Source organism: Triticum urartu, chromosome 5A (assembly GCF_056163025.1).
Source record: "Triticum urartu cultivar PI428250 chromosome 5A, HENAU_Tu73, whole genome shotgun sequence".
Classification (NCBI taxonomy): domain Eukaryota; kingdom Viridiplantae; phylum Streptophyta; class Magnoliopsida; order Poales; family Poaceae; genus Triticum; species Triticum urartu.
The window spans coordinates 145,118,802-145,137,863 of NC_141877.1; positions in this window are offsets into that span (position 1 = coordinate 145,118,802).

Here is a 19,062-nt window from a genome sequence, read left to right on the forward strand (position 1 = left end):
GAAGCGATGCTAACTCACTATGCGGGATGGTGCAACTCTCCCAGTCCCCGGGTTTAGGACCGGAGGGGCGAGGGGAGGAGCTGCGACGGCTGGTCATGTTGGAATGGACCTTTGCTGGAGGCGCTCTGATGATAACTCGCGGAAAGGAGAAGATGTGGTTTGGACCTAAATCCCCATCCCGTTAAATAGGCGGCTCGTTTATACGGCTAGGGGTGTGAATGTAAAAAGGCCCCGCCTTTTTGCATTTGTTTTACACATGGAAGACGACCATTATTGGGCATGGAAGCCGAGGAGCACTACATTACAAGAATCGGACATTATTCCTACAGGTACACAAGATTTGGAGAAGAACCCGCCTTGCAATGCCGAACAATTTGCGCGCCGGACTCGTTGTCATTGAAGCCTGGTTCGGGGGCTACTGAGGGAGTCCTGGATTAGGGGGTGTTCGGGTAGCCGGACTATACCTTCAGCCGGACTCCTGGACTATGAAGATACAAGATTGAAGACCTCTTCCCGTGTCCGGATGGGACTTTCCTTGGCGTGGAAGGCAAGCTTGGCGCTGCAGATATTCAAGATCTCCTACCATTGTAACCGACTCTGTGTAACCCTAACCCTATCCGGTGTCTATATAAACCGGAGGGTTGTAGTCCGTAGGCAATCAAATCCATACACAACAATCATACCATAGGCTAGCTTCTAGGGTTTAGCCTCCTTGATCTCGTGGTAGATCTACTCTTGTACTACCCATATCATCAATATTAGTCAAGCAGGAGTAGGGTATTACCTCCATCAAGAGGGCCCGAACCTGGGTAAAACAAAGTGTTCCCTGCCTCCTGTTACCATCCGGCCTAGATGCATAGTTCGGGACCCCCTACCCGAGATCCGCCGGTTTTGACACCGACACCCCTTGTGTTCGGTTGACGAGGCTCTTGGTCATCGTCGTCACTGGGCGACCCTTTCCCTTTGTGTGCGGCGTTGAGTTTGCCTGCCTATTTAAAGACCCAACCATTTTTGTTGGTATGATTGGCGAGTTTATCGGGGGTGCCATGAATCTAGCAAGGCCGATCAAGTATTCTGTCTAAACTGGATGGGCCATCTCTATTTGCCTTGAATGACTTCTTCCGTTGACCGGGTTTGGAGCCACTAAATCCGGCGTTGACCGCCATGTCTTGGGTTCCTTTGTTATTGTTTCAACGCTTGTGCTTGTTGCATCGTGGCTTGCCATTGCTATCCCTGGATTCGGAGGTGCAGGGTCGCTGGTGCTATTGCTTCTACGAGCAAGCCAGCTATCCTCTCCCGCGCAAAAGTGGGTCATAAGTGCGGTAAGGGCTTCCATGGACTTCGGCTTTTCTTGGCCGAGGTGTCGGGCGAGCCACTCATCTCGGACGCTATGTTTGAAGTCCGCGAGGGCTTCGGCATCCGGACAATCCACAATCTGGTTCTTTTTGATTAAGAACCTGGTCCAGAGCTATCGGGCTGATTCTCCGGGTTGCTGGATTATGTGAGTAAGATCATTGGCGTCTGGGGGCCGAACATAGGTACCTTGGAAGTTGTCTCTGAATGCGTCCTCCAAGTCTTCCCAGCTACCAATAGAGTTTTCTGGTAGGTTGTTCAGCTAATGGCGTGCTAGCCCCTTGAGTTTTAGAGGGAGGTACTTGATGGCATGTAGATCATCACCGTGTGCCATGTGAATGTGGAGAAGAAAATCTTCAATCCATACCGCAGGATCTGTTGTGCCATCGTATGATTCGATGTTCACGGGTTTAAACCCTTCTGGGAACTGGTGCTCCATTACCTCATCGGTGAAGCATAGGGGGTGTGCAGCGCCTCTGTATCGGGCAACGTCACGACACAGTTCGAATGAAGTCCATATGCGGTTTTCAGCCCTAGTGAGGTTGTGTCTGTCGCGCCAGACCTGATGGCTGTCTTCTCGCGCTTGGGCACGCCCCCTTGATCCGTAGATTGATCTGGTCTGGCCGGCTCTATTGTCCAGGTCCAGACATAGGTCGTAAGTGTATCCCCAAGCCGTTGTTTCTCTGCTTTTACGGTGAGGTGGTGCGGGCTGGTGTTCGGCTTGAGCTGTCGTTCTGTCCCAGCCACGTGGTGGTCGGCCAGGTCCGTCGGCCGTGTTACACGCGGGTGGTATGGGCTCCAGCGCCTCATCGTCGAATTGGGGTAGCAGCTTACGCTTCGGGTAACTCTTTGTTGGGCGTTCAAGGTCGTATTCTTCGGCTGCCAGGACATTAGTCCATCTGTCATTTAGCAGATCTTGGTCAGCTTGAAGTTGCTGCTTCTTCTTTAAGCTTCTTGCAGTGGCTATTAGTCGGCGCTTAAAGAACTCTTGTTCGAGGGATTCCTATGGCACGATAAAATCTTCGTCGCCGAGGCTCACGTCGTCCTTGGAGAGTGGTAGATAGTTACTATCCTCTGAGTCTTCGTTCCCTGCTTGCTTGTCAAGGTCAACTTGCCCGTCCTCCCGATCATCTTGTTCAGATGTTGGTTCGATGGGGTCTTCTTGGTCTTCGGCGTTCTCTAGAGTGTCGTTGTCTCCGGTGCCGGTATTGCTGTATTTTCCGTGACGCGATTTAGAGCGGCGTCGCTGACGTCGATGCTTTGGTGGTATCTCAGGAGGTTCGTCCTCGACTGGATCCTTCTCATTATCGTCGTTGCCTTCTTTAGGTGTATCCATCATGTACACGTCGTATGAGGAGGTGGTCGTCCAGCGTCTAGTGAACGGCGGGTTTTGGGCCTGCTCCTCTCCGGCATCATCGTCCATACCATCTATGTCTTCGGAGGCATAATCGAGCATGTCGGTTAGATCCTCGGCAGTGGCTATGAAGTGGGCGGTGGGTGGGAAGTAAAGTTCCCTATTTTCAGCCCCTAGTCCGGGATGAACACAATTCGGGAGCGGTTCCTCTGTGATGGCGAGGGATCGCATTAAGTCCAGAGCCTCATTTAAGAGCGAGGTTTGGACGGGGAAGGAGTTTCATGGCCGAGCTCGCATGACGCGGACTTCGAGGGTTTGGAGCTAGTGTCCGGAGAAGAGTCCGGCTTTGTGATGACTGCCGGGGACGCTATTTTCTCCGGTTGTCCAGTGTTGAGCTCTATAGCCGCAGAGAGTCTGGCGGGTTCTAGACTCCCGTCTTCGGACCTGGTGACGCGCTCCGGATCTAAGGCCGGAGTGGTGCTTGGGGCCGTGAACCCTTGGAAGATCAAGTCTCCTCGGATATCAGCGACATAGTTCGGATTTCCAAAACTAATATGGTGACCAGGGGCGTAGCTGTCGATCTGCTCTAGGTGACCAACCGAGTTGGCACGCAGTACGAAGTCACCGAATACAAAGACCTGGCCGGGGAGAAAAATCTCCTTCACGGCAACATTGTTGTAGATAATCGATGGAGCCATCGAGCCTTTCGACGACGGCACAGTGGAACTCTCAATGAAAGCACCAATGTCGGTGTCAAAACCGGCAGATCTCGGGTAGGGGTCCTGAACTATGTGTCTTAGGATTGAAGCTAACAGGAGACAGGGACACGATGTTTTACCCAGGTTCAGGCCCTCTTAATGGAGGTAATACCCTATGTCCTGCTTGATTGACTTTGATGAGTATAGGGGTTACAAGAGTTGATCTACCTCGAGATCATAATGGCTAAACCCTAGATGGCTAGCCTGTATGATTATGATTGCCTCTACGGACTAAACCCTCCGGTTTATATAGACACCGGAGGGGCCTAGGGTTGTACAGAGTCGGTTTACAGAGAAAGGAATCTTCATATCCGGACGCTAAGCTTGCCATCCACGCAAAGGAGATTCCCATCCGGACACGGGGAAAAGTCTTCTATCTTGTATCTTCGCGGCCCATTAGTCCGGCCCATATCGCACAGCCCGGACGCCCGAGGACCCCCTAATCCAGGACTCCCTCAAACATCATTAATGCCCAAATAGATTGTGAGAAACAAACTATCGGTGTTAGTTTTGATGATGAGTCTCATGAGTTTAATTTTTCTAAGTTTAGTAGAAAACATCGTAAGAAAGAATTGCCTAGTAAGGATGAAATAATTGGTCTTGCTTCTATTGACGTGCCTCCTACTGATCCACTAGAACAATATTTGCTAGACCATGAAAATGATATGCATATGCATGAAAGAAATGAGATAGATAAAAATTTCTTTGAACAGCGTCCTCTGCTTAAACACAATTTGCCTATTGAAACTCTAAGAGGTCCTCCTCCACCTAAAGGTGATCCTGTGTTTGAATTAAAACAACTGCCAAACACTTTTAAATATGCTTATCTCGACGAGAAAAAGATATATCCTGTTATTATTAGTGCTAACCTTTCAGAATATGAAGAAGAAAGATTATTGAAGGTTTTGAAGAGACACCAAGATGCTATTGGATATACTCTTGATGATTTAAAGGGCATTAGTCCCAATCTTTGTCAGCACAAAATTAATATGGAACCTGATGTTAAACCCGTTGTTGATCACCAACGACGTTTAAATCCTAAGATGAAAGAAGTGGTAAGAACTAAAATACTCAAGCTTCTGGAAGCAGGTATAATCTATCCTATAGCTGATAGTAGATGGGCAAGTCCTGTTCATTGTGTCCTTAAGAAGGGAGGTATTACTATTGTTCCTAATGATAAGAATGAACTTATTCCGCAAAGAATTATTAGTGGCTATAGAATGGTAATTGATTTTAGAAAATTAAATAAAGCTATTAGAAAAGATTATACCCTCTGCCTTTTATTGATCAAATGCTAGAAAGATTGTCAAAGCACACACATTTTTGTTTCCTTGATGGATATTCTGGTTTTTCTCAAATACCTGTCTCACAACCTGATCAAGAGAAAACCACCTTTACTTGTCCTTTCAGAACTTATGATTATACACGTATGCCTTTTGGTTTATGCAATGCACCTGCTACCTTTCAAATATGTACGACTGTTATATTCTATGATTTTTCTGAAAAGATTATTGAGGTTTTCATGGATGATTTTCTCGTCTACGAATCTTCTTTTGATGATTGCTTAAGCAACCTTGATCGAGTTTTGTAGAGATGTGAGCAAACTAATCTTCTCTTGAATTAGGAGAAGTGCCACTTTATGGTTAATGAAGGCATTGTCTTGGGACATAAAATTTCTAAATGAGGTATTGAGGTGGATAAAGCTAAAGTTGATGCAATTGAGAAAATGCCATGTCCTAAAGATATCAAAGGTATTCATAGTTTCCTCGGTCATGATGGTTTCTATAGGAGGTTTATTAAAGACTTCTCTAAAATTTCTAGGCCTCTTACAGATCTTTTACAAAAGGATGTTCCATTTGTTTTTGATGATGATTGTGTAGAAACCTCTGAAACCCTTAAGAAAGCCTTGATTTCTGCACCTATTGTTCAAGCACCTGATTGGAGCTTGCCTTTTGAAATTATGTGTGATGCTAGTGATTATGTTGTTGGTGCTGTTCTAGGACAAAGAGTTGAGAAGAAATTAAATATTATCCATCATGCTAGTAAAACTCTAGACAGTGCCCAAAGAAATTATGCTGCCATTGAAAAAGAATTTTTAGCAGTTGTTTTTTGCTTGTGATAAATTCAGATCTTACATAGGTGATTCCAAAGTGATTGTTCACACCGATCATGTTGCTATAAAATATCTTATGGAAAAGAAAGATGCTAAACCTAGACTCATTACGTGGGTTCTCTTGCTGCAAGAATTTGACTTACATATCACTGATAGAAAGGGAGCTGAGAACCCTGTGGCTGATAACTTGTCTAGGCTTGAAAATATTCTTGATGACCCACAACCTATTAATGATAGCTTTCCTGATGAGCAATTAGCTGCAATAAATGTTTCTCATAACACTCCTTGGTATGCTGACTATGCTAATTACATTGTTGTTAAATATCTACCACCTAGATTCACATACCAATAAAAGAAAAAATTCTTCTATGATTTAAGACATTACTTTTGGGATAAACCACATCTTTATAAAGAAGGAGTAGGTGGTATTATTAGACGTTGTGTACCCGAGCATGAACAGGGACAAATCCTACAAAAATGTCACTCTAAAGCTTATGGAGGGCATCATGTGGGAGACGGAACTGCTCACAAGGTATTGCAATCTGGATTTTATTGGCCTACTCTCTTCAAGGATGCCCGTAAGTTTATTGTATCTTGTGATGAATGTCAAAGAATTGGTAATATTGGTAAGCGTCAGGAAATGCCTATGAATTATTCTCTTGCTGTTGAACCATTTGATGTTTGGGGTTTTGATTATATGGGACCTTTTCCTTCCTCTAATGGGTATACACATATTTTGGTTGTTGTTGATTATGTTACTAAGTGGGTAGAAGCTATTCCAACTAGTAGTGTTGATCACAACACCTCTATTAAAATGCTCAAGGAAGTTATTTCCCAAGGTTTGGAGTCCCTAGATATTTAATGACTGATGGTGGTTCACATTTTATTCATGGTGCTTTCTGTAAAATGCTTGCTAAGTATGATGTTAACCATAGAATTGCATCACCTTATCATCCTCACTCTAGTGGTCAAGTTGAACTTAGCAATAGAGAAATAAAGTTAATATTAAAAAAGACTTTCAATAGGTCCCAAAAAAAATTGGTCTAAGAAATTAGATGATGCGCTTTGAGCTTATAGAACAACATTAAAAATCCTATGGGTATGCCTCCTTATAAAATGGTTTATGGAAAAGCTTGGCATTTGCCTCTTGAGTTAGAACATAAAGCATATTGGGAAATTAAAGAACTCAACTATGATTTCAAACTTGCCGGTGGAAAGAGGTCATTTGATATTAACTCACTAGATGAATGGAGAACCCAAGCTTATGAAAATGCCAAGTTATTTAAAGAAAAGGTTAAAAGATGGCATGATAAAAGAATCCAAAAGCGTGAGTTCAAAGTTGGAGAATATGTTCTTTTGTACAACTCTCATTTCAGATTCTTTGCAGGAAAACTTCTCTCCAAATGGGAAGGACCCTATGTTATTGAGCAGGTTTGTCGATCTGGAGCCATTAAAATACATAATGCCGAGGGTACTAACCCGAAGGTTGTCAATGGGCAAAGAATAAAACATTATATCTCAGGTACGCCCATTAATGTTGAAAGCAATATTATCCAAACTATGACACCAGAAGAACACATAAAGGAAACCTTCTGGAACACTCCAGAATCGTGAAAAAAAGAGGAGGTATGTGATACGATAAGTAAACGGACTCCAAAAAATTCACAAAAATATTTTTTGTCAGTTTTGGAATATATAAAAAATTAGGAAAATAAGAAACTACCAGGAAGGTCACCCTGGTGGGCACAAGAGAACAGGGCGTGCCTAGCTTGCCAAGCATGCCCGGGTGGGTTGTGCCCACCTCGGGTACCTTCCGGACTCTGTTTTTCTTCCGTTTGCTTGTTTCCCAAGATAAACAAATCTTTATATACCCCCCGAACCTGTTGACCACCGTATCGTGTAGAAATCTTCTGTTTTCTTTTCTTGCTGTTTTCGGTCAGATCTGTCAGGCCAGGCACCATGTCTTTTCCCTCCTCCAACCACGAAGAAGGTGATGCATGGTTGCTACATGGGGAGCTAAGGATAGAGGGAGTTGAGGAGGTTGCCATGGAGGAAGACGAAGGAAATTCCCTTGGGGTTCACCCTCGGGTTTCCGAGAGAGGCACACTGGCTGGCATCTCCACTCGTCCTAATCCTCATCAAGCCATTAGATCCTCAAACAATCAAGAGAGCCCTGAAGTGCACGAAGAACACCCACCAAGGAGCCATTTACACAGGTTACATCATAAAACTTTTCACAATTTGATTCATAACTATGGGTTGAAAATACTCCTCATGTGCATATACCATCCAATTGGGACATACCTCGTCAAAGAGTAAGTGATGCAGGAACAAACTCTTGGGGCCCGGAGAATAAACACATTATGCCGAAGTGGAGAAAAACATTGAGTTACTTCATCGGGCCCTTTGAGAGATTCAAGGCTTAAGGGAGCTACTCGTGATTATATTGGAAAATGCTACTTCATCGCCACCACCTCCTTCTTCATCACCAAAGGAAAATTGAGTATCGGGTATGGGCACTCCCCTTGGCTTGTGCCAAGCTTGGGGGAAGTGCCCCGGTATCGTATCACCTCCACTATCTTTTGCCTTTACTTATCTTATTTCAATCCATAGTTATATTTTGCTTTAGTTGAATAAAAGTTTAGTTCGATCCTTTCTTTTTGAGAGTTTGCTTAGTGATCTATCTTTGTAATCGTGTGCGAGATATATAATAAAGTTTTGTTTGAGTTTTGTTTTCTTTACTTTCATGTTCAATAAAAATAAAGGAAATGAATGAAAAAGATCATATGCTAATCTTATGGTAAGTAATGACATCACATAAGGAAGAGTACAAGTAGAAAATTTTATTGGAGATTTACAAACATAACATTGGTCAATGATGCAATTCATGAAAAAATTAATAAGGGAAGAGAAGATTCACATGCAAATACACTATATTGGACATCTTTTGTAATTGTGAGCCCCCATCAAATTATTATATGCCAAAATTGTTGACGTTGGACAAGGAAGACAACCTAATGATTTATGTTTGTTCATATTCACATGGAAGTTATATTGTCATAGATCCTTTAACATGTGGTGCTTGCCACCTATCTTTGCTAGCCAAAAATTCTGCACTAAGTAGAGATACTACTTGTGCATCCAAAAACCATTAAACCCAAATCTTGTTTTGAGAGTCCACCATACCTACCTATGGATTGAGTAAGATCCTTCAAGTAAGTTGTCATCGGTGAAATAAGGTAATAAAAATTGCTTCTAAAAGCATTAGATCATTTAGTGTAAGAGAAAATTGAGCGTTGTACAAACTTGTGATGGCAAAGAATAAAAGCGACAAACTGCATAATAAAGGTTGCTATCATAAGGGGCAAAATAACGTGATGTTCTTTTGCACTAAGAGATTGTGCATACAAACAAAAAGCGCATGGCAACCTCTGCTTCCCTCTGCGAAGGGCCTATCTTTTACTTTTATGTATTTACTTTTATGCAAGAGTCAAAGTTTTTCTCTCTATTCCTTTTTATTTTCTCTTTTGGCAAGCATCATGCGGTGAGGAAAGATCTAGGCACATGTATCCAGTTGGATATGGGTGGCATGAGTTATTATTATTGACATCACCATTGAGGTGAATACGTTGGGAGGAGAAACTATAAGCCCTTATCTTTCTATGTGTCCGGTTGAAACGTTTTGCTCATGTGTATGCAGTGAGTGTTAGCAATCGTAGAAGACTATATGATGGCTGAGTATGTGTACTTGCCTAAAGGCTCCGATACGTGACCCTTCCTGAAAAGATGGTGAATTGTAGTTGTAAAGTTGACTGAGAACATAGTTTGTTGGTTTTCAATAGAGTTTATGCTTTATACTTCGATGTTGTGATGAATTGTTACTTATTCATGAGAAGTTTTATGATAAAAGTTGTATGATAAAGTTTTATGTTAAAGTTTGTTGTTGTTATAATAATATACATGATGCTTCTATGTTTGTATTTTGTTTTTTATCGACACCTCTCTCTCTAAGCATGTGGACATGTTTTCCGATTTCGGTTTTTGCTTGAGGACAAGCGAGGTCTAAGCTTGGGGGAGTTGATACGTCCATTTTGCATCATGTTTTCCTATTGTTTTTATGCATAATAATGCCTTTTGGAGCAGTTCTAATGCCTTTTTCTCTCATAATATGCAAGGTACACTCAAAGAGGGAGAAAACCGGCAGCTGGAATTCTGGACCTGAAAAAGCTACGCTAGGCTACCTATTCTGCACAACTCCGAATGAGCTAAAACTTCATGGAGATTTTTTATGGAATATATAGGAAATATTGGAACAAAAAAGTACCAGAGGGGGTCCACCAGGTGGACACAACCTACCTGGGCGCGCTAGGGAGCCCAGGTGCGCCCTGGTGGGTTGTGCCCTCCTCGGCCCACCTCCGGTGCCCCTCTTCTGGTATATAAGTCATTTTGACCTAGAAAAAATAAGGAGAGGACTTTCGGGACGAAGCACCACCGTCTCGAGGCGGAACTTGGGCAGGAGCACTTTTGCCCTCCGGCGGACCGATTCCGCCGAGGGGGGACTTCCCTCACGGAGGGGGAAATCATCGTCATCATCATCACCAACAACTCTCCCATCTTAGGGAGGGCAATCTCCATCAACATCTTCAAGAGCACCATCTCCTCTCAAACCCTAGTTCATCTCTTGTGTTCAATCTTTGTACCGGAATTATAGATTGGTAGTTGTGGGTGACTAGTAGTGTTGATTACATCTTGTAGCTAATTACTATATGGTTTATTTGGTGGAAGATTATACGTTCAGATCCATCATTCTATTTAATCCCCCTCTGATCTTGAGCATGATTATCATTTGTGAGTAGTTGCTTTTGTTCTTGAGGTCACGTGATAAATCTTGTTGCAAGTAATCATGTGAAATTGACATGTGTTCGATATTTTGATGGTATGTATCTTGTGATTCCCTTGGTGGTGTCATGTGAAAATCGACTACATGACACTTCACCATATTTGGGCCTAAGGGAATGCATTGTGGGGTAGTTATTAGATTATGGGTTGCGAGAGTGACAGAAGCTTAAACCCTAGTTTATGTGCTATTCCATAAGGGTCTGATTTGGATCCAACCGTTTAATGCTATGGTTAGAATTTATTCTTAATATTTTTCTCATAGTTGCGGATGCTTGCGATGGGGTTAATCATAAGTAGGAGGTTTGTTCAAGTAATAAAAACACCTAAGCACCGGTCCACCCACATATCAAATTATCAAAGTAGCGAACACAAATCAAACCAACATGATGAAAGTGACTAGATGAAATTCCCGTGTACCCTCAAGAATGCTTTGCTTATCATAAGAGACCGTTTTGGCATATCCTTTGCCTCAAAAGGATTGGGCTACCTTGCTGCACTTTTGTTACCGTTACCGTTACTTGCTCATTACAGATTATCTTGCTACCAAACTACTCCTTACTTATAATGTCAGTGCTTGCAGAGAATACCCTGCTGAAAACCACTTATCATTTCCTTCTGCTCCTCGTTGGGTTCAACACTCTTACTTATCGAAAGGACTATGATTGATCCCATATACTTGTGGGTCATCAGATAACTTCAGTAAAATGCATACTGTAACCCCAACAAGTTCATTTTTATTGGATCAACTCTGGATGAGACCTTGCAGGTGTGCAAAGTGCCAACCATCCAAAGTTGTCTTTCTAATCATAATATGTTGAGACACCCGATGTCACCTCTGGCAGACCCATAATTGTACTGGACAACACCATATGATATTTATTGTTTTAATCTTTGTCTAATGAGTCATCCCAATATGCCACCGGGTTCTCCATAGATTATACTGGGCATCATGTAATCTCATTAGCTACAAAGTTCAAGAATACAATATGAACAAGATCCAATCCATAAATGTACTCATCACAAGAGGTATGTAATACAATTGAACTAATAATCAATGCCCTAGATCTTAATCATGGTGGCAATTCATAAGATCGAGAAAGAGAGATACATGACACATAACTACTACCATAAACCCTCAGTCTCAAAGGTGGACTACTCCAGATCACCATGGGAGCAGCAAGGGTTGATGTAAAGTTTCAAGATGAAGGTTCCCCCCTTCGGTAGAGTGTCAGATTAGGGCTGAAAATGAAGATTGCCTCAGAAGCAAAGTGGTGGCCGTGGAAAACCAGCGACATATCACGTGTGGGTTTTTTGGGCGTATATATAGCCATCGGACATCGGAGGTACCCGGTGGGTGCCCCATGGGCCACAGATCCCCTTCTAGATGCCTACGTTGCAAGGGCGCCTACAGGAGGCTCCTAGGGTCCCAGGGCCTCTCTTGGCATGGGCCCTAGGTGAAGGAAATATGCCCTAGAGGCAATAATAAAGTTGTTATTTTATATTTCCTTATTCATGATAAAGGTTTATTATTCATGCTAGAATTGTATTGATCGGAAACTTAAACACATGTGTGAATACATAAACAAATACCGTCTCCCTAGTAAGCCTCTACTAGACTAGCTCGTTGAACAAAGATGGTTAAGGTTTCCTAATCATAGACATGTGTTGTTATTTGATAACGGGATCACATCATTAGGAGAATGATGTGATGGACAAGACCCATCCGTTAGCTTAGCATAATGATCATTCAGTTTATTGCTATTGCTTTCTTCATGTCAAATACATATTCCTTCGACTATGAGATTATGCAACTCCCTGATACCGGAGGAATACCTTGTGTGCTATCAAACGTCACAACGTAACTGGGTGATCATAAAGATGCTCTACATGTATCTCTGAAGGTGTTTGTTGATTTGGCATAGTTCGAGATTAGGATTTGGACAACAGAAGTGTTTCGGGGCGTACCGGGAAGAATCGGGTTACCGGAAGGGGTTTCGGGCACCCCCCCCCAACCCGGCAAGTTATGAGCCTTATGGGCCAAAGGAGGGGACAGACCAGCCCACAAGGGGGCTGGTGCGCCCCCTCCCTTGTTTGGCCAGCCCTAGGGAAGGAAAAGGGGGAGGGCTAGCCCCTCCCACCTTTCCCTCTCATAGGAGAAAGGAAAGGGGGCGCCACCCTCCCCTGCCTTTCCCCGCACTCCAAATAAGGAAAGGAGGGGGCACGGCTTGGGAGGGCCCCAAGTAGGATTCCTCCTACTTGGGCACCTTCTTTGGTTGCTCCTCCCTCCCTCCCACCTATATATATGTGGGAGGGGGCGCCTAGCAGATAACAGATCAATTGTTAGCCGTGTGCGGCGCCCCCTTCCACCGTTTACACCCCCGATCATATTTTCGTAGTGCTTAGGCGAAGCCCTACGGAGATCACTTCACCATCACGTCACCACGCCGTCGTGCTGCCGGAACTCATCCACTACCTCTCCGTCTTGCTAGATCAAGAAGGCGGAGGACGTCATTGAGCTGAACGTGTGCTGAACGCGGAGGTGTTGTACGTTCGGTGCTCGATCGGTTGGAACATGAAGTTCTACTACATCAACTGTGTTGTCAAACGCTTCCGCTTATGGTCTACGAGGGTACGTAGACATACTCCCCCCCCCCTCGTTGCTATGCATCTCCATGGATAGATCATTGCGTGTGCATAGAACTTTTTTTGTTCCATGCAACGATTCCCAACAGTGGCATCCGAGCCAGGTTTATGTGTAGATCATTTGCACGAGTAGAACACAAAGAGTTGTGGGAGGTGATAGTCATATTGCTTACCACCAACGTCTTATTTTGATTCGGCGGTATTGTGGGCTGAAGTGGCCCGGACCAACCTTACATGTCCATGCACATGAGACCGGTTCCACCTAATGACATGCAATTAGTTTTGCATAAAGGTGGCTGGCGGGTGTCTATTTCTTCTACTTTAGTTGAATCAAATTTGACTGCGGCCGGTCCTTGAAGAAGGTTAAACCAGCAAACTTGATGAATCACTGTTGTGGTTTTATGCATAGGTAAGAACGGTTCTTGCTAGAAGTCCGTAGCAGCCACGTAAAACTTGCAACAACAAAGTAGAGGATGTCTAACTTGTTTTTGCAGGGCATGTTGTGATGTGATATGGTCAAGATATGATGTGATATATGTTGATGTACGAGATGATCATGTTCTGTAATATCGACAACCGGCGGGAGCCTTAGGGTTGTCTCTTTATTGTATGAAGTGCAAACGCCATGTAATTGCTTTACTTTATCACTATGCGTTAGCGATAGTTGTAGAAGCAATAGTTGGCATGGCGACCTTGACGCAACGACGCTACGATGGAGATCAAGGTGTCAAGCCGGTGACGATGGAGATCATGACGTTGCTTTGGAGATGGATATCAAAAGCACAAGATGGCGATGGCCATATCATGTCACATATTTTGATTGCATGTGATGTTTATCTTTTATGCATCTTATTTTGCTTAGAACGATGGTAACATCATAAGATGATCCCTTCACTTAATTTCAAGATAAAAGTGTTCTCCCTAAGTATGCAACATTGCTACAGTTTGTCGTTTCGAGACACCACGTGATGATCGGGTGTGATAGACTCTATGTTCACATACAACAGGTGTAAGACAGTTTTGCACATGCAGAATACTTGGGTTAAACTTGACGAGCCTAGCATGTACAGACACGGCCTCGGAACATGGGAGACAGAAAGGTCGAACATGAATCATATAGTAGATATGATCAAAATAGAGATGTTCACCATTGATGACTACCCCATATCACGTGATGATCGGACATGGGTTAGTTGATTTGGATCACGTATTACTTAGATGTCTTGAGGGATGTCTATTTAAGTGGGAGTTCACTAGTAATTTGATTAATTGAACTTAAATTTATCGTGAACTTAGTCTTAATAGTTTTTGCATATCTATGTTGTAGATCAATAGCTCGTGATATAGCTCCCCTATTTTTGATATGTTCCTAGAGAAAAAATAAGTTGAAACATGATAGTAGCAATGATGAGGACCGGGTCCATGATCCGAGGATTATCCTCATTGCCGCACAGAAGAATTATGTCCTTGATGTACCGCTAGGTGACAGACCTATTGCAGGAGTAGATGTAGACGTTATGAACGTTTGGCAAGCTCGATATGATGACTACTTAATAGTTTAGTGTGTTGTGCTTTACGGCTTAGAACCGGGACTTCAAAAACGTTTTGAATGCCATGGAGCATATGAGATGTTCCAAGAGCTGAAATTGGTATTTCAGATTCATGCCCGTGTCGACAGGTATGAGACCTCTGACAAGTACTTGCCTACAAGATGGAGGAGAATAGCTCAGCCAGTGAGCATGTACTCTGAATGTATGGGTACTACAATCGCTTGAATCAAGTGGGAGTTAATCTCCAGATAAGATAGTGATTGACTGTGTTCTCTAGTTACTATCACCAAGCTACTAGAACTTCGTGATGAACTATAATATGAAAGGGGTGAGGAAAATAATTCCCGAGCTCTTCGCAATGCTGAAATCCATGAAGGTAGAAATCAAGAAAGAGCATCAAGTGTTGATGGTTAACAAGACCACTAGTTTCAAGAAAAAGGGTGAGGGAAAGAAAGGGAACTTCAAGAAGAATGGCAAGCAAGTTGTCACTCACGTGAAGAAGCCCAAAGCTGGACTCAAGCCTGAAACTTAGTGCTTCTACTGCAAAGGGAATGGTCACTGAAAGCGGAGCTGTCCCAAATACTTGGCGGATAAGAAGGATGACAAAGTGAACAAAGGTATATTTGATAGACATGTTATTTATGTGTACTTTACTAGTGTTCATAGCAACCCCTGAGTATTTGATACCGGTTCAGTTGCTAAGATTAGTAACTCGAAACGGGAGTTGCAGAATGAATAGAGACTAGTTAAGGATGAGGTGACGATGTGTGTTGGAGGTAATTCCAAGGTTGATACGATCACCATCGCACACTCCCTCTACCTTCGGGATTAGTGTTGAACCTAAATAAATGTTATTTGGTGTTTGTGTTGAGCATGAATATGATTAGATCATGTTTATTGCAATACAATTATTCATTTAAATCAAAGAATAATTGTTGTTCTGTTTACATGAATAAAACCTTCTATGGTCATGCACCCGATGTAAATGGTTTATTGAATCTTGATCATAGTGATACACATATTCATAATATTGATGCCAAAACATGCAAAGTTGATAATGATAGTGCAACATACTTGTGGCACTGCCGTTTTGGTCATATTGGTGTAAAGCGCATGAAGAAACTCCATGCGGGTGGACTTTTGTAATCACTTGCTTATGAATAATTTTATACTTGCGAACCATGCCTCATGGGCATGACTAAAACTCCATTCTATGGAACAATGGAGCGAGCTAATGACTTATTGAAAATAATACATACCAATGTATGCAGTCCGATGAGTGTTGAGGCACGCGGCAGGTATCATTATTTTCTAACCTTCATAGATGATTTGAGTAGGTATGGGTATATCTACTTGATGAAACACAAGTCTGAAACATTTGAAAATTTCAAAGAATTTCAGAGTGAAGTGGAGAATCATCGTAACAAGAAAATGAAGTTTCTATGATCTGACCACAGAGGCGAATATTTGAGTTACAAGTTTGGCCTTCATTTAAAACAATGTGGAATTGTTTCACAACTCACGCCACCTGGAACACCATAGCGTAATGGTGTGTCCGAACGTCATAAGCGTACTTTATAGGATATGGTGCGTTCTATGATGTCTCTTATCGATTTACCACTATCGTTTTGGGGTTATGAATTAGAGACAGCCAGATTCACATTAAATAGGGCACCGTCTAAATCCGTTGAGACGACACCATATGAACTATGGTTTGGCAAGAAATCTAAGCTGTTGTTTCTTAAAAGTTTGGGTATGCGACGCTTATGTCAAAAGGCTTTAACCTGATAAGCTCCAACCCAAAGCGGAGAAGTGTGTCTTCATAGGATAGCCTAAGGAAACAATTGGTTACACCTTCTACCACAGATCTGAAGGCAAGATCTTTGTTGCCAAGAATTGATCCTTTCTAAAGAAGGAGTTTCTCTCAAAAGAAGTGAGTCGGGGGAAAGTAGAACTTGATGAGGTAATTTTACCTTCTCTCAATTTGGAAAGTAGCACAACAGAGAAATCTGTTCACATGATGCCTACACCAACTAGAGAGGAAGCTAATGATGATGATCATGAAGCTTCAGATCAAGTTGCTACTGAACCTCATAGGTCGACCAGAGCATGATCCGCACCAGAGTGGTAGGGCAATCCTATCCTAGAAATCATGTTGTTGGACAACAGCGAACCTATGAACTATGAAGAAGCTATGATGAGCCCAGATTCCGATAAATGGCTTGAGGCCATGAAATCTGAGATAGGATCCATGTATGATAACAAAGTATGGACTTTGGTGGACTTGTCCGATAATCGGCAAGCCATAGAAAATAAATGGATCTTCAAGAAGAAGACTGACGCTGATGGTAATGTTACAATCTACAAAGATCGACTTGTCACGAAAGGTTTTTCGACAAGTTCAAGGGGTTGACTACGATGAGACTCTCTCTCCCGCAGTGATGCTTAAGTCTGTCCGAATCATGTTAGCAATTGCCGCATTTTATGAAATCTGGCAAATGGACGTCAAAACTACATTCCTTAATGGATTTTTTAAAGAAGAGTTGTATATGATGCAACCAAAAGGTTTTGTCGATCCTAAAGGTGCTAACAAAGTGTGCAAACTCCAACGATCCATCTATGGACTGGTGCAAGCATCTCAGAGTTGGAATATACGCTTTGATGAGGTGATCAAAGCATATGGTTTTATACAGACTTACGGTGAAGCCTGTTAGCATTTCTAGTATTATATGTAGATGACATATTGTTGATTGGAAATGATATATAATTTCTGGATAGCATAAAAGGATACTTGAATAAGAATGTTTCAATGAAAGACCTTGGTGAAGCTACTTATATATTAGGCATCAAGATCTATAGAGATAGATCAAGGCGCTTAATTATACTTTCACAAAGCACATACCTTGGAAAGATTTTGAAGAAGTTCAAAATGGATCAGTCAAAGAAAGGGTTCTTGCATGTGTTGCAAGGTGTGAAGTTGAGTAAGACTCAAAACCCGACCACGACAGAAGATAGAGAGAGAATGAAAGTCATTCCCTATGCCTCATCCATAGGTTCTATAAAGTATGACATGTTGTGTACCAAACCTGTTGTGTACCTTGCCATGAGTTTGGCAAAGGGGTACAATAGTGATCCAGTAGTAGATCACTGGACAACGGTCAAAATTATCCTTAGTTACCTAAAAGGACTAAGGAGATATTTCTCGATTATGGAGGTAATACAGAGTTTGTCGTAAAGGGTTACATCAATGCAAGCTTTGACACCGATTCATAAGACTTTGAGTCTCAATCTAGATACATATTGAAAGTGGGAGCAATTAGGTAGAGTAGCTCCCTACAAAGCTTTGTAGACATAGAAATTTGCAAGAATACATAGGGATCTGAATGTGACAGACCCGTTAACTAAACTTCTCTCACAAGCAAAACATGATCACTCCTTAATACCCTTTGGGTGTTAATCACATGGTGATGTGAACTAGATTATTGACTCTAGTAAACTCTTTGGGTGTTGGTCACACGGCGATGTGAACTATGGGTGTTAAATCACATGGTGATGTGAACTAGATTATTGACTCTAGTGCAAGTGGGAGACTGAAGAAAATATGCCCTAGAGGCAATAATAAAATTGTTATTTTATATTTCCGTATTCATGATAAAGGTTTATTATTCATGCTAGAATTGTATCGATCGGAAACTTAAATACATGTGTGAATACATAAACAAATACCGTCTCCCTAGTAAGCCTCTACTAGACTAGCTCGTTGATCAAAGATGGTTAAGGTTTCCTAACCATAGACATGTGTTGTGATTTGATAACGGGATCACATCATTAGGATAATGATATGATGGACAAGACCCATCCGTTAGCTTAGCATAATGATCGTTCAGTTTATTGCTATTGCTTTCTTCATGTCAAATACATATTTCTTCGACTATGAGATTATGCAACTCCCGGATACCGGAGGAATACCTTGTGTGCTATCAAACATCACAACGTAACTAGGTGATCATAAAGATGCTCTATAGGTATCTCCGAAGGTGTTCGTTGAGTTGGCATGGATCGAGATTAGGATTTGTCACTCAGAGTATCGGAGAGGTATCTCTGGGTCCTCTCGGTAATACACATCATAAGCTTGCAAGCAAATGACTACGGAGTTAGTCACAAGGTGATGTATTATGGAACGAGTAAATAGACTTGCCGGTAACAAGATTGAACTAGGTATGAAGATATCGACGATCGAATCTCGGGAAAGTAACATACCGATGGACAAAGGGAATTATGTATGTTGTCGTAATGGTTCGACCGATAAAGATCTTCGTAGAATATGTAGGAGCCAATATGGGCATCCAGGTTCAGCTATTGGTTATTGACCGGGTAGGTGTCTCGGTCATG